The 12,335-nt window shown below is 33.9% G+C and overlaps 2 protein-coding genes across 14 annotated transcripts in view; one reads left to right on the top strand and one right to left on the bottom strand.

Moving 5' to 3' along the window:
• The window catches only part of LOC106614604 (CUB and sushi domain-containing protein 3), a 100,309-nt gene that overhangs the window by 13,296 nt on the left and 74,678 nt on the right, over positions 1-12,335 (top strand). For all 13 annotated transcript variants that reach the window (XR_004977854.2, XR_004977858.2, XR_011394865.1 and 10 more), the window contains exon 3: positions 6,398-6,456. The gene's annotated coding sequence lies outside the window, so the exon portion shown is untranslated. The remainder of the gene's footprint in view (positions 1-6,397; positions 6,457-12,335) is intronic.
• The window catches only part of LOC106614605 (ATPase H(+)-transporting accessory protein 2), a 74,207-nt gene that overhangs the window by 2,434 nt on the left and 59,438 nt on the right, over positions 1-12,335 (bottom strand). The window lies entirely within an intron of this gene.

Here is a 12,335-nt window from a genome sequence, read left to right as displayed (position 1 = left end):
TCACTTTGACGAAATACTTATATAACCATCTGATTATATTTGACCATGACTGACAAAAAAATCGAAAAAAATTTCACCTATTTTATTACAAACCTTTATTAGCGCCTTCAAAAAAGGCTCCTTTTGAACCAATAGAAGCATGTCAACGTCGAATAAAATTTTCCATACATAAGCTTCAACTTTGATGGCCTTCAGTGGCTTCAGCGAATTTTGGTTTTTTGCGTTTCGGCTCATTTTTGGAGCGCTATTAGGTAGATTGCTGGACAGTTCGATGTCATATTCATAAACCTACGTCTCCTCACCAAAAGTAATGCGTTAGATGAATGTATATTCCCTTTCTTTTGCGACCTCTACTGAACGTAGGTTCAGGCCTTTTGCTACTAGTCTAGCATTGACACGCCCGAGTTAAATTTGATCAGATGGTATCCCATAGAAGCCAAAGGGTTCCAAGGGAATCAAGTTTGCCTTTCATTGTTATAAATTTCTCTCCTCAACTGCAGTGGTTATAATCAAGCTATAACTCAGCTGTTTGATCTCAGGGTATTAAAATTTCTTCCTTTTTGACTTGATTTTTTTATGAAATAAAATTGCGGTATCTACAACATTTACTTCTTGTGCTTAACAATAGTACTTATTGATACCAGTTTAAGCTCTTAAGTTCTAAAACTGAGCACATTACAATTTGTTATGTTAATCACTTAAATGGAAGCGTAAGTGTGTGTGTGGATGCTAATGCTACGTCCATAAATCAATTTATCGCATGCAAAGCACACTTAAGGGATGCACTCGAAAAGGCAGCGCCAGCGATGGTGGCAACACAAGAGACAATATGTCAAATGCAGAGTACTCTAGCGTCGATAGATACATGCAAATGCGCTCGTAAATATTTATGTACGTATTTAGTTGCCTTCGCCTTTGGTAAGGTCTCTGCGACACTTGCTGAGTGAGTGCCCCTTGCTGCCATCGATTCTCCGATGCAAATCGATGCATCAATGCAAAGGACAGGCACAAGCCGTAAATAGCTTAGTTATGTGCATTATTGAAAGCTGTCACGGCTGCCGCTATTATTGCTGTTGCTGTTACTACAAGTATATTGTTGCTGCTGTTGCACAATGTCAACTGAACACCAACAAGTTGTTGCTGTCGCTGTTTTTTATTTATTAAGGAACATGTCGCACGCATACATGCATAAATAACTACTTTGGGTGTAACAACCCATAAATAACGGCGTAAAAATGTCTGTGGATTACTAAGCAATGCATTTCATTCAAGTGTGATTAATAACAAAGGCCCGAAAACAGACTTAAGTACGCTGAATCTTAATGGAAAGTTCTTCTTATAGTTTTAGATAGGAATACTTATTTATTTTTAATGAATGGGTTCGATATTTTATTCTTATCAATTATAGTCATCTTGTATAATGAAATTCGAAACTCGAATGTAATAGTTTTATGTAGGGCGCCACAAATTGCATCGATGGCATGGTGGCTTAACCCTCTTAACAAATATGGTGAAAAAATTGTATCTCTTGAGACGTGAAACATTTATCCGCTTCCTCTTCGTTGCATTTTCCGTAAGCAAGAAAAGGGTTGGATGACGGAGCGGTTTTCAGCGAGGACGAATATAAAATGCATAAACATTTTGATTGATTGCGACGCAAGAAACAGCCTAACATAAAACAATACAATTTATTGCATTTGCATTTCCTTTGGGAATGTATTTCCAGTTTGATGCTTGATAGCAACCGCATCTACGTAGTATATATGTAGTAAAGTGTTATATTCATGCATGCTAAGTTCAAATACTTGCTTTTGAATATTTATAGAACAAATCTAAATGTTTTATGATTTCTTCATAAAAGTCAGCAATTCCAGACATCCATTTTTCGAAGTATATGTTATATCCACTTGGAAGCCAGCAATTTTTTATGAATGTTTTTGAGGCATTTTATTTAATAAATAAATAAAAATAATGTGTATTTACAGAATTTAATGTACTTTAATAATCGGTAATCATTTGGATTCCTTTGATTCCGTGGCCCAATCTATACCTCCGAGAAAGGTCTGGGGGTGAGGAAGACTTTTCTGTTTACAATTATCTGAAACCCAAAACCAAAAAAAAGGATTGTTATAAAAAATTTTATTCCTTCTCTTATTACTTGAACAATATATCTAGAAGGTCGTGTAAAAATTTCAAAACGATTGGTCCAGTCGTTTCGGAGTAGCTTTCTTCACCGACTCTGAAAACAGCGCTTCGAGAAACACACGTTAACGTGTTTTTAAACCGATTACACTACTAAGTCCAAAAATTCTAACAAATAGACTCATATATTTGAAACTATTTGCCAAATCAATTTAAAACTTTCGGAGAATACTTTTAAGTATATGTTTTTTCGATATGTAAGCAAAAAAAAGTAATATTTTATAGTTAGTAAGTGTACAAGTATGTAACCTCTTAAAGGACCATCGCGATGTTAAGTTAGTTTTGTTCGTCGAAAACTCCAGAGTAGTACTTACTGCAAATATTTAAAATAAATTAAATTGTTGGAAACAGTCCTAAGTATCCGAATTTATCTACGACGGATTTTTGTCATGCCCAGAACCATTCGCTTAGTAATTTTATACAACAGCGTTATAAATGGAATGAGAAATAAAGAAAATATATATTTTTTTTTGCAGATGATCTTTGTTTTATTAAACATTTGGCTTTACACTATGACTTGATAACCATTCTCAAAATTTTCTAAGCGAAAAAGACTAATGTTTAGAAATACAGAGTATCAAAAGTAATTTTTTTTTACTAAAAAAACACAAAAGTTGAAAATTCAGTTCAATACATAATGACAAAGAAACAATAAAAAACTCAAAGCGCAGCTATTTTGAAGCTTTTTGTTTGACTAGAAATACGAAAATGTGTTCTTTGATCAGTGGCCAAAGTATGACCCCTTCAAACCACCAACTGTTAAATTTCATTTAATATAAACAATATGTTTTTAGCAACATTTATATGCATGTAGGTTAATTGGCAGACACACAGATAGAGCTTGTTACAATTCTTTTGTTTCCTTTGCGCTTATAAAGCGGATGAGTGAAAAGCAATTTGCTGCATTGCATCAAAAATGGCGCAGGAATGTCAGCAAAACACAACAGCAGCAATGGGAAGTGCAGCAAAAGCAATGGACTAAAAACTCGAAACTAAATGAAAATGAAAAGATGACAGTGGCATCAACAGCACCAACAACACCAAAATCAACTGCGATGAAAAGTAACAAGTACAACAATTGCGGCGAAACAGTGCCACTGAATGCGGCTGCACAGTTTTATGATTACTTTGGCATGTGTTCAAAAAAGTAAATTACAGTTATCTCTGAAAACGTTCCAAACGATAAAAATTGTGTTAGTAATAAATGATAGTAGCCCAGTTTTAATTTTTTTTTGTTTTTTCGGCATTTATAAATAACCCAATTGCAATTTTTTGTCTGATTATTATTTACTCTTGTTTTATAAGATGGGTGGACTATGGGAAACCGATGCATTGTTGAAGGTAACAAAAATACTTTTTAATGTAAAAATAATTGATATGTGAACGCAACTCACATTTCGCTAATATTTTGCTCAAAAGACAAAGAATTTTAAGTTTGCAAAACTTGCTTCGACTTAATTCATAAACTGTTTAAATAAATACATTAACTGTTTGAAACCACTAAGGAGCTATTAACGAAACAGATATATTAAATAAAGTGAGCGAAAAAACATGGAACACCACAGCTAAGATCACATGATAGCCAACCCTTTCTCCTTCGTATAAAAAGTGAAACAAGAAAAAACGTTAACCTTGACTGCACCGCAATTATAATACACTCCACAGGTGCATTCCAGCATGAAAGGGTAGAAAAATATTTCTTTCTTGATTTTGATCAGTCAGTTTGTACGTCAGCTATATGCTATTGTAAGGTTTCCGACCTTTCTTTATGGGTACTCCAACCTCGGCGTAAAAAGACCTTTTGTATATTTTTTGCTCTGTCTATAACTCTTCAAAACGCGACGGGGGACATTTAAAAAGGATGCAATCTACATAATTTTGTTTAAAAATTTCTAACTTCTTATACTCTTAGATGAATTTTCCAAAGCTATTTCTTTTAGTTATCAAATAATTCTCAGAATTAAAATTTATTTTTGAAAAATTATTTAATACTCGTATATTAAATTATATTGTATATATATATAAATGGTCCGTCTGTCCCTCAGTTTTTGATATATCGATTTGAAATTTTGCAGACGCCCTTTTCACTCCAAGAAGCTTCGGAACCGCTGATATTGGACTACTATAGCCTTTATTGTATGGAAACATGTTTTGTTTAATATGATATCTTCACGAAATTCGGCACTTATTATTGTTCAAAGCCGCACTATAATTTTCCAGATCCAACCGCTATATCATATTGCTGTCATACAAACTGAACGATCAAAATCAAGTTCTTGTATGCAAAACTTTTTTATTGGACAAGATATCTTTACGTAATTTGGCATGGATTACAGCCCAAGGCTCCAGATCGGACTACTATAGCTGTCATGCAAACTTACCGATAAAAATAAACTTTTTGTATGGAATCTATATAAAATTATTAGTATCATTATATATTCGGTGCAACCTAAGTTAACGTTTTTTTTGTATTTCTTTAATTAAATAGGGTTTAAAAATGTATAAAAATCAATTGGTGGTTGAATTTTTCCTGCAGGGTGCCTCTTGAACACATGCTACATTATGCAGTTGCAACTTTCTTACACCGCTAAGGGATTTGCATGCAAACAAAACTAAGCTCTTGCATATTAAATTTCAGAAAATGATAAATTGTGATGGGATTTGGTTTGTGGTGTACCTTAAAAAGGTGATATATACGGTGGTCTACCGTTGCACTGAGAAGCTTGTAATGTCTTTGCCGCATGCGGCTGGACGTTGGATTTGAAAAATATGCATTTATAGAAGATAAATTTGCTCTATACGTGAAAATTTTGCAGAAGGTCAAAAAGAAAAATTTGTGCATTAAAGTATTTACATAATGTAACGGCGGCTATAGCTGTATAGACAATAATGGCGAAAGCATTATTCAGCTACTAAACAATTGTATTTAGATTCAGTATATACTAATAATGATAATATTTAAGGTCATGTTTGTGGTATAGGCCTCGATGTTAACCGACAGAACGAACGTCGAACAACTCAAATCTCTTAAAAAATCAAGATGATTACAGCATCGATTTGAGCTCTTCCTCGAAACGTCGTCGCTTGGAAAATATTTGCAACATTAAGCCAACACCCACCAGTATCGTACAGTATGCAAAAGTTGACAACTTTCGAGAGCATTAATTTGCAACTGATTGTAAACGCGAGGAGGTCTTATATCAAATGCAGTGACGTTTTCCGTTGCTAAAACATGCTTACATGTATGAGATGTGTGTATATGTTTTTGCATCTGTAGATGCATATAGAAATTTCACTACTGAAATGTCTGTGGCATGGAGTGGCTTCCGCTCGAAATGACAGACAAAATGCCACTTGCTAACTTTCTTGCAGATTCCTCCGAAAAAGCCTTGCAGTCAGCGCCACCTCTCTTCTCCTCCCATCCTTCTGTAGCGCTTAACGCGTACATTTGCTGCCTTTCAACACATTATGCATACACACACATACACACATACATTAAAAGTTCTGGCCTCCTTGGGCAATAAATGCAGCAACTACAACCAAACTTTTTGTGAAAACTTTGAAGCAAAGCAACTTAGCGATTTTTTTCACATTTTGTTTTTGTAAGTGGCGCTTGCTAAAAGGATAATGGCTGTTTAATATCCTCTCTAGCGCACGCTCTCCAAAAACTACCTGAACAAAATACAGGTGAAGCGGAGATTTTCGGGGTAGTGGGCAGTTGATGGTGCTGGTGGTAGAAATTTGTATATTATACGCTTGGCTAACAACGTTTAGGGAATTTTACGAGTACATTGGCGACTTTGTGCCGGCAATTTCGCTAGTTTAGCACAAACACTCATAATAAATGCAATAACAACAGCAATGAATTTTCGCAAAATGCACTTCCTTTAACGGTGAAAGTGTTTCTTGAGGTCTCGTTGTGGTGGATGGTTGGTTGGTGAATGCTGCTTTGATAGTCGAAAGCTGAAAGCTGAATTTTGAATTTTAATTTTAATCAATTATGTGCATTGTAAGCACGAATAGTAAAATTACCTAGGTAATTCATACTTTAAGTTTGTGCATATTAATGAGTGCGCCACAGCAGAGTATAACAGTAATTTATTACAAGAAAATTTAAATGATTGCAATGAATTCAAAGTGATTTTTTAAAACTATGTTACTTTCATTAATATAAATTTTTTTCCTAATTTTTCAGATCCTTAAAACCGGTGATTAGGAAGTGTTGCACCCTAACGTTCTAATGGAGACGATATGGTAAGTTTATAATCATAACATTTACGATATGCTAAACATAAAATTCGCTCAATAAAGCTTTGTATAATATATTAATAATGATGCTTCCATGTTATTTAAAACAACAAGCACATAGTTTAGAAGTCATTCTAAAAAAAAACCGTTAAGTTTAATTTTCATTACTTTTTTCACACTAATCAGTTAAAATGTCTATCTTATTATAGTATTCTGATGCCCGGTGTGTAAAGTTCGCTCGGTTGTTTCTTCGATAAATGGGAAGGACATTGTCGTAAAGAAGTGGTGAGATTCGTATTGTGTGTTATTGCGGAAATAAAGCATGAACACAAATGATGAAATAGTATTTAATATTTATGACGACAACGTATTTTATAACCATGATATCACCAAAATGTGTTTTAATATCCATTGGCTGGAGGCTCTGTTGTATTGAATCTCAACTCTGGTTCCTTATTATTACATCCAGCATTTAAAAGTAAATAGCTGCGATCCGTTTGTGTCATTACGCGTTTTTTACTATCTTGTAGTCACTAAAATAGAAAAATCCTGCTGATACACTTTTGACCCAGTTTTAACCCGTTTTTCACAGAATTAAAGAGTTCCACCTCCGCTTTATAGGAGACTCCCCACGAAACTATTACAGCAGCTAGATAGTGACTATTTTGAACCCTTAGAATAACATTGTGTGCTTCTTTGGAAGTTTTTTGCGTAGTTGTTGTTGTTTTGCGTATTAAATACTTCTTCAATATTGAAATTTTTTTCCTCTGTAAAAAGTAAAATTTTTTTCTCTTTCATGGCTGTTGACCACGTGCAATTGAAAAAGCTTATTGCATCTGTTGAGTCAAATTGCTCTAATCGCGTTACCAGAAGAAGACCAGTAGGCTTTCATGTCGGTGATCTTGTCGACATATCCATTTGCTTTTTTGTGAGTTCAATAATAATATACAATATATCATAGGAGGAGAGGGGCGTTTGTAATTAATAATTGATATCTTTGTAAAATTTCAATATTTGAATTACTAGCAGTGCCCCAAATCTGCACACCGTGTGTTAATATAGGTTTAAGTATGGCTTTTACAGTAGCAATTTATTTTCAAGATGTAACGGCTATTAATGTAAATGTAGCCAATAAAGTTTAGCTTTTATTTTTAATTGTTTATTTTTGGCTTGTATATGCTGTGTCCGTCTTAACCGTTTGTCCAAGTGCATGCCGAGGTATAGATCGCTATCACTTTTAGGCTGTCGCTTCGCCTAAGTGCAAATAAAACGTTTGCTTTCATTTACCAGCAATCTAGACAAGTCTGTATTTTGTTCAATTTTTCTCGTACCAAATTAGTTGCTTCAACTGGAATCTGGCTTGAAGACAATAAAGCAGTCTCATCAGCAAAGTTGCAATTAAAACTTTTTCAGTTTCAGGTATTGTACAGGTATAAATGGTGTAAGCCCTGTGGTACTCCAGCATTAATGTAACTTATTTCAGACTTGTCGTAATTTATGTTTGCATAAAATGACCTATGAGTCAACTATTACTTTAGAACTAAATTAACTTGAGAGTAGAATATTTTTTTTAAATTTAAATAATAGACCATGTTGCCAAACTTTATCGAATGCTTTCTGTCATTTCCTGGAGATTTCTGGTTAGACAATTTCTCGATTTCAGCAAGTATTTCCGCGGGCGTAATATGTTTTATTGATAAAGACAGTTGACAGTTGGTGTGTTAAGAAATTCTAATATTATATTTCAGCACTATTGTTGATATCGCGGTTACTAAAAGCATTGAACGTTTCTTCGATGTATTTATCGTACGCATTTGCTTTACTTTTTTCTGTTCTACACTAAACATTATTACTGTCTTTAATAGGTACATTTCTTTTTTAGGTCATTTTGTCATATTTATATTAGTTTTGTCAATTGGATTTCTACTGGTTTGTCATTTTTTTCGTATACGTCTTTTAAACGGAATTAATGCTGTATTCTCTGCATACATGAATTAAGTTATGAGGCCAGTAGCAGCAAAAGCTGCTTCTTGAATTAAGTTTGGGAAACCTTCAACTACATAATGCAGTTCGGCTGAAATTTGAATAGGCGGGTTGAGTACTATATATTGCGATAAAGCAGAATATTTTCGTTGCTTAAAATTGATCATAGTGTTTTAGCTGATTATAATTGGCGAGTCACCAGAGCTTAGTTCTGCAGAGCTAACAGCATCTAATAGGTGAGTTGGAATGCCTTTATATACCGCAACATATAAAAGGTCAGGAAACCGCTTGACAGAGTTTTTATATTGTTCTTTATAATGCATTTATGAAGCTCTTTACCTTTTGGGTTTGGAGTACGTGAGCCCCCCAGGGATGTTTAGCGTTGTAATCACATCCTACCAAGAATCTAGTATCGAGCGAGCTAAAAGAACTGTCGTATTCAGTAATTGTTATAATATGCCTTGGTGGTGACTACAAGGCATAATGTGTAAATCAGTATTGTTCGTTTTTATTTTTATTCCTGTAGCTGGTATTAATGGCATTTAGAATAGTTCAAGGGCGTCATATTTTATGCAAGATTTTATTAAGACAGCATAGCCAGCATAAGCCCTGTTACTTGGATGATTAGAGGCGAATATACCATAATTTTTTATTTGTAAATAAATTTAATTTTTGAACTAAGTTTCTGACACTAACATTATGTCAATATAATTTTGATTTAAAAATATTATTTATATTTATTATTTTTTTTGACATAATTTTCTGTTTTTTAAAAGATTTCTGCGAATGCGTTCCCGAACAGTTTTTATGGCTGAATTGGTTCGAACTTCGCGAGGACGTACAGTAGGAGGTACAAGTATGTATTTCTATCCTGGACACACCATACATACTTCATGAACTTTTATAAAAGAAAGAAACGTCAGAATGTTTTCTACTAGTAAATACCTTCCCACAGTTTGTATAATTTTTACGTATTTAGCAAACATTAAGCGTTAATCTTCAAGAGCTAATTGCCATATGCTGAAGTATTTAATTGGCTTTAATTGAGAGAAACAGACGAGTGAAAATATACTTCATATTTAATGCCTCAAAAAGTGCATCGCGAAAAAACTGAATGGAAGCCGATCAAAAAAAGCCGTTTTACAAAAAAAAATACTCGTAAAAAACAAATAAGCTTACATATATGAAGTATTATATAGCTTACTGTGCTAATTATGTACAGAATATTTTGCCGATTACAAAAAAGTTAAAGAAAAGTGATATTGAGTTCACAAAGCATTATTAACAGAAAGTTAAAAATTAAAAAAAATTCAAGCTAGATTATTACTTTGATATAACGATGGTATATATATATATATATATGTATGTTATATATTATATAAATCGCAGGAAGATGAATTCACTTTTGAAAATATTAATAATTATAGTTTGGGAGACATTCAAAAAAATGTTCTTCCATTTCAGAAAAAATCTGTATTTAATCAGTAAATTTAAGCAAATTTAATTCAAATAGCATACTTCACGCTCAACTCAGAGTAGCAGTAAAAAGCGTATACCTATATATTAAATAATAAGGCATGGAATTCGGCAGAATGCCAAAAGTAGCACAAAGAAATTTCGGCGGAGCCAACTGGCAACAGCAGGGCAAAATCTCTGCCTATTCATTTGTTTATGGTGCACACACACCATTTGCATACATACAAAAATACTTTTATGGTGTTGCAACACTTGCAAACCCTCCTTTGGCCGCTTTTGGCTTACACTATCTAGCAGCTTTGTGTGCTCCACTTCTGCGCTTTTGCTGCCTCGCTATTGTGTCATGTTGCTGCGGTTGATTTATGCAGTGAAACCGCTATTGCAATGGTCCATATTATCCACCACTGCCGTTGGCAACAGCGCCGAAAGTGGGGTACCTACTTCATATTCATATGAATATAACATATAAGTAAAATCCAGAAACCGCTATGCTAAAACTTGTGACTGTCCGCCAACGGATGTTCTTGTATATATATAGTGAATAGAAAGAAGTGGAAACTTGCCTTAGGGGTAAATCGAGTGCAAAGTAAGCAAAAATTCACATTTAATTAAAAGCGCGTAGATGTAAACTGTAGTTACAATTTTTTGGCAAAAGTTTCGAAAAAATACATTCATTCATTTTTTAAAATTGCAGTTTTTCTAACTTATGTTACCTTTGACAAACAATTAAAATAATTGATAAACATTTTTTTTTTAATTCCCTAAAATTCCCATTTTTGTCTGTCAGTCACTTCATTTCAAAATATTTCTAAAATTATTGTTTAAATCTTAGATTGGTTGGATATGATGTAGATAATTCTTAGTGGTTCCAAAAATTTCTTCCATCACTAGATGATAACAACAAAAACTTTATTGGGATACATGACCTATGAATATAAGTTAATTTTTTAACCAATAAAAAATAAGTAATCACCGTTCATTGGTTCCACAAACCAAGTTTCTCCTTTGTAAACAGTTTGATGTTCTTCAAACATGGGGACATACTCGTATGTAGACTCAACACGCTCACTACAAGTATGGCAATTGATAGCAGACACGCTAACTGCGAATGTGTGACTATCAGCTGGGTGGACACTGCAAACGGCTGCGGTAGAATACCTGCGTGTAGGTAAACAGTTGACCTAATTGCTGTGCCAAGCACTGGCGTGCGTCTGTCTGCGTATGCTCGTTTGTATGCCAGTTAAATAATTAAAAGCGCACTCTGATGAACGGATCTCATTTGCATGCTTGATGCGATTAACCGACGGCGACGAAAACAGGGCGAGACAACACTGTCGCCGCCTGTAGTTGCAACTCAAGTCACTCATCCGCACTGACACACCCAAACAAACAGCTTTACATGCCAACTGGACATATTGTGGCGGTTGCCGCTTGTCGGTGGTGTTGTTGCCATTTACCACTGGGCACTTCACCTGCATTTTGATTACACAGATATGAAGAAATATGTATGCTTGTATGAAGGATATATGTGCCGATTTAATTGGAAAATACGTCAGGATAATGCAACTACAATAGTTGTAAGAATGTTGGTAGCATGCGACGATGAATTACCATTTGTCTCTCTTTATCAGTTGTATGAGAAGGTAGTATAGATAATATAAGTAGTTTGACTTGCGGATTGCATTGAATTGAACTGTTTTCACATGAAATTTAAATCTATCAGTTCTTCGTAGTTGACCAAAACTATTGTAGTAGGATTTAAAATCAATTAACATGTCAAGTATTTGTGTCTGTAGTATGTTAGATTAATAGTTGTAGACGTTTTAAATGCCAAATAATCACATATGTGGTTTGAATAATTAAGAAAAATTACTAACAAATATTGAATTATATTTTTCACATATCTGAATCGGCTTTAAAACACTTTAAGTTTGGGTAGGCATCAAAAATCTAAAGCTAGAAAGACTTCAAATGTGGTATAATATACAAAATATTTATGGTGGGGAGTTTCATTCTAATCAAAAACATAGCTCACTATATATTTTAAAATCTAATCATTGACATTATAGTAGAAGTCTGCATAGATAAGATCGTCTTCGTGGGACGCTAATTACCAAATTTTTTAAATGAAAACGTATATCTTTTCGAGATTTGTGTTATATTCAGTAGTTTAAATCATAACTGCAATTTAGGAGGTGAGAATATTTATTAACCCAGTTCATATATATTGACAGCGAACGGACGGAGACTCATCCGGCTGTAGTTTTAGGTTTTACATAAAACGATCATTAATTATATTTTATACATTATAACTAGACGTGAGGACACAATTGGCAAAATAATCGGCGCCTTAATATAAATAATAACATTAAAAAGCACATAACAGACTCTATACAGTTACATCTATTTCTGTTAACCAAGCACTA

Source organism: Bactrocera oleae, chromosome 2, assembly GCF_042242935.1.
Source record: "Bactrocera oleae isolate idBacOlea1 chromosome 2, idBacOlea1, whole genome shotgun sequence".
NCBI lineage: Eukaryota > Metazoa > Arthropoda > Insecta > Diptera > Tephritidae > Bactrocera > Bactrocera oleae.
This window is presented reverse-complemented; position numbering and strand designations above follow the sequence as displayed.